Below are 4,920 nucleotides of genomic sequence, written 5' to 3' on the forward strand. Positions count from 1 at the left end.
GATCCCTCCCACCCCCCACCACTCCAGCAACCCTCACTTTGTTTCCTGAGATTAAGAATTCCTCGTATCAGTGAGGTCATGTGATACATGTCTTTCTCTGATTGACTTATTTCGCTCAGCATAGTTTTTTAATTTCAGTTATACACAGTGATTAAAACCTAGGCAAAAAAAAAAAAAAGTTCCCTGATAGAGGCCCTGGCAAACCATCTATAACCGATAGATAAAAATTAACACCAGGGCATTAGAGGTGTTAGGTTATTGCTCTTGCATTGAGTTGTTTTTTTTTTTTTGTCAATCTATTATTTTGCAAAGCACAACAAAAAGAGATGGCTCTCTCCTTTCACTTTCTCCCCCAGTCCATAAAATGTGACGCACATCTGGCCATCTCTGTCTGTGGTCTTTACTGTCCAGTTTGCTCAGAAATGTGCACACGTCATCACGGTTCAGTGTCTGGGAGCCCCAAGGGGCTCTGGGCAGGACCCTGGGGTGAGTGAGGGATCCAAGAAAGGCTTATCAGAGAAAAATATGGTCTTACATTCTTTTATTATATATACATGCAAATCTATTTTACGTACAATAATTGGTTGTATCAAATAATCATACCAAGGCCTTCTACTGGTAATCTTCCCCAAGATAGATTCAGGTGAAATTAGGTTATTTGCGCACTTCGTGGACTACCACACTTGAGACTTCGTGACTGATTTCAGTTTTGAGGCCATGCACACAATTCAAAACATACACAAAAGGGGTTAAGGCGAAAAAAAAAAAGAACTTAAAAAAAAAAGTGGGCTGAAAGAAAGCACAGGATTTGGAACGAGTAACGTGTGCATTTTGCTTGCATGGGAGCCACCACGTGACCAGCAAATGCCGTGCGCGACTCCGGGCTCTTCTGCTATAGCGTGGGGGCTTCTGAACATCTACAGTGATTGCGCGGCGGGTGGACAGACAGCAAGTGTGACCAGCTGGACGCTTCGAGGAGGGCTCATTCCTTCTCCACCTCTCCTTTCTTGGGTTCTTGTTCCAGTTCGTAATCCGCTAGGGCAGCCTTGATTGCGTCTTCGGCCAGCGTGGAGCAGTGCAATTTCACGCGGGGGAAGGCAGAGCTTCTTGGCAATGTCCGTGTTCTCGATGGTCAAGGCGTTCCTCTACCGTCTTCCCTTTTACCCGTTCAGTGGCTAACGACCTGGAGGCAATAGCAGCCCCCCAGCCCAATGTTTTAAACCTGGCGTCCACAATCTTCCCCTTTTCATCCACTCGAATCTGCAATTTCATTACATCAACACATGCCGGAGCCGCCACCCATCCAGTTCCAACATTTTTGGCTGTCTCATCAAGGGAGCCCACGTTTCTAGGATTTTCGTAATGATCAACAACCTCCTTGTGGTAGAGCGGGTTGGAGCCGACAGTTCCCGGGCAGGCAGGCGGGGGCTCCGCAGCAGCCCCGCAGACGCCGCCCGCCTCTGGCCGCTGCCATCTTCCGGGCTTTTGCATGGACTTTTAAAAAATGGGTTTTAAATAAATTAAAGAGGGTATATGTGCTTGTTATAAAATAATTCAAACAGGAAAATTTTAAAGTTAATGTCTTTCAACGTCATACATGTTTTCCCCCTAGCCAGGTGGTGTCCTTGTCTGTGAGGCTCCAGCCCCCTTTCCCTAGGCTAAGTCTATAAGGGGCCCTTCAGAAACCTGGCTTACACACACACACACGTGCACGCGCGTGCATACCTTGCTTACACACACGCGCGCATACACTGTGCATACATATCCATCAAATCTTTCTATATATCATATTATTCATACCATTTGTCATATCTTATATATACCTTTTTAATTTTGACGAAAATTGGATCACGCGCCATGTGCTGTTTTGCAATTTATCTTTTGCATTACACTGTGGGCATCTTTCCCTTTCAGTATGATGAATCTACCACATTCATCCTAATGGCTGCAAAATATTCCCTTGAGATGTAGCCTAATTTATTTCAACAATTCCCAAGTGACTGACATTTGTTTCCAATTTTCAGTTATTAGCAATATACTACAATAAGCATCTTTCTTTGTACATATCATCTGTGTGCATTTTGAGGAGAGCATATATGTAGGATAAATACCTAGAAATGGAATTCCTGGACCAAAGATCTATGCGTGTGAATTTTGAGAAATATTGCCAAATGGAGAAGGGCTGCGTATGTTTATTCTCTCACTAGCACTGTGGGAAAGGATTTTATTATCCATGTCTTTACCAGTTGGTAAGCTAAGCCAAACCACAGAGGGATGGTCTGGCTTTGAAGATTGGCAACGGGACTCCAATCAATTTTGCTTTTATTTCAGTTTGCCACTGAGACAGCAAACAAACAGGGCAAGTCCCTGGACCAGAGGTTCTCAAAGTGTGGTCCCTGGCCTCAGAACAGCATCACTACCTAGGAACTTGGTAACAGATACAAGTTCTCAGGTCCTACCCTCAACCTCCTGAATCATAAATTCTCAAGGCAGGGCCCAGCAATCTCTGTGGTTTAACAAGCCCTCCAGGTGATTTTGATATTCACCAAAGTTTGAGAACCACCACAGTAGGGCTTGATCAAAGCGAGGATACAGTTTCCCAGTGCCTCCTTTATTCCTCTTAGAGTTGAACCTGGAATTCTCTGGTTCAAGTTGAAGGTGCCCTGGGCTACATACTCTCTGTATCTCATACCATTTGGGTGGGACAGGAGCCAAACTTGCACTCAGTGAGTAATCATTCTCATAAAAGGCAACCTCTCCTGCCCCAAAGTTACAAAGATCTGTGTCCTATTTCTTATCTCATTAGGAAGCTACAGTGGACATGGCCAAATAGTAATAAAATTTTGGCTTCTTGCCTGTCTGAAAAATGGCACCTCATTCCTATTTTATATTAATTTCTTTAATTATAAGTGAAGTTGAGCATCTTTTCATTTTATAGGCCATTTGCACTTCTTTTTACCCTTATTCCTTCTTTATGTTCTTTGCCATATTTTCTATTGGCTGGCTGTCTCTTTATTAACTTACAAGCAATTTTAATTTTAAGGAAAAAAGCACTTTGTCATTTGTGTTGCCAATTTGTTTTTATCCAGTTTGTAATTTATCATTTGAATTTAGTTACAGTAAATTTTTGCATTGCAGATATTTAAAAGTTTTATGTAGTCAAATTTATTAGTTTTTATCTTTCTGAATTTTGAATTTTATGTAAGCTTAGATAGATCTTCCCAACTGTAGGATAGTAAAAAAAAAAAAACCCTCATATTTTCTTCTAAACTTGATGATTTTATTTTTTAGCATATAAATCTTTGATGTAAATAGAATTTATTGTACTTAGGGAATGAGGTATGCATGTAAACATATTTTCCAAAAGCTTAAAAGTTATCCCAATATCATTTATTTAAATACTTTGTCTAAATGATTTGAAGTAACCTATTAATCATATTCAAAGTGAGAATGTATATTTGGGACTATATCTAGAGTATATTCTATTGATTGAGATTGTCATTAATTTATAGTTCAATTTAGGAGGAAAAAAACTTTCAGTACAAAATTTTCCTAACCAAGAACAGAATATGCCTTTATAGTTACCTATTTTCTTTTTCTTTTCTTTTCCTTTTTTCCTCAGGAGTGACATGAACTTTCTCCATAGGTGTTGCATATATTAACTTGTGAATTAAAAAGAATTTTTATTGAAGATAGTTCATACACAATGTTACGCTCGTTTCAGGTGTAGAGTGTAGTGATTCGACAAGTCTCTACATTATACTGTGCTCCCCACAAGTGCATCTACCATCTGTCAGCCTATAGCGTTTTTACAATACCATTGACTATATTCCCTATGCTGTGCCTTTTATTCCCATGACTTACTCATTCCATCCCTGGAAGCCTGTATCTCCCACTGCCCTTCCCCCATTATGCCCATTGTCTGATCCCCTCCCCTCTGGCAACCATCAATTTGTATATTTCTGAGTTTTAAAGGTGATGTTTTCCTCTGTTATGATTTTTTACACTATTTGCATGTATAGTAAAGCTCAATATCTTTATGTATTACTTTCATATCCAGTCATCTTACTGAATTCTCATATTATTTCTGCTAGTTTTTGGAGGATTCCTATGGGTTTTTCAAGTTTACAATAATCATCTACAAAGAATATAAAGCGTCCTAGCTATGAGATTAGACTTTTATTATGGAATTCTTGTTGTGGAATATGACCTTCTTTCTAGTTTTCTGCTTTAAAAAATATCACTTTTAATGAAGTAAATATATATACCACAAATTTGACAATTTTAAGCAGGCAATCTGAGTTTTGACAAACGTATACAATTTTATTTTGTGTAATTACATGAAAATACGGTTTTATAAGCTGTATTTTTAAAAAAGATTTTATTTATTTATTTGACACAGAGAGAGAGAGCACAGACAGGGGGAGCAGAATAGGGAGAGGGAGAGGGAGAAGCAGACTCCCAGTTGAGTCGAGAGCCTGACATGGGGCTCTATCCCAGGACTCTGGGATCACGTCCTGTGCTGAAGGCTGACTCTTAACCGATTGAGCCACCCAGGTGCCCCTATAAGTTGTATTTTTGTATAATTACACAAAAACACAGTTTATATTACTATTGTGTCATTACCGCCACAATCATGACGTAGAACATATCTATCACTCCAAAAAGTTCCCTTCTGCCTCCTTTCTTGCTTCTTCCTCTGCCTGGCCCCTGGCCCTAAGCCCAACCCCTAAATGGCCTTTTGTCATTGTAATTTTGCCCTTTCCAGAATTTTGGATAGATGGAGCCATACAATATGCAGTCTTTTCGTGTCTGAACCTTTCCATTTGGTATTCCATTATATGGATATACAACAAATTTGTTTATATTCACCAGTTGGTGGACATTTGGGTCATTTGCAAATTTTTGGTGGTTTTTTTT

At 39.7% G+C, this 4,920-nt stretch overlaps 1 pseudogene; it reads right to left on the bottom strand.

Moving 5' to 3' along the window:
• Positions 1–328: 328 nt before the first annotated feature.
• Positions 329–3,644, bottom strand: LOC102735933 (iron-sulfur cluster assembly enzyme ISCU pseudogene; annotated as a pseudogene).
• Positions 3,645–4,920: the final 1,276 nt, after the last annotated feature.

Source organism: Leptonychotes weddellii, unplaced genomic scaffold (genome assembly GCF_054177405.1).
Source record: "Leptonychotes weddellii isolate Sample4059 unplaced genomic scaffold, ASM5417740v2 HiC_scaffold_15133, whole genome shotgun sequence".
NCBI lineage: Eukaryota > Metazoa > Chordata > Mammalia > Carnivora > Phocidae > Leptonychotes > Leptonychotes weddellii.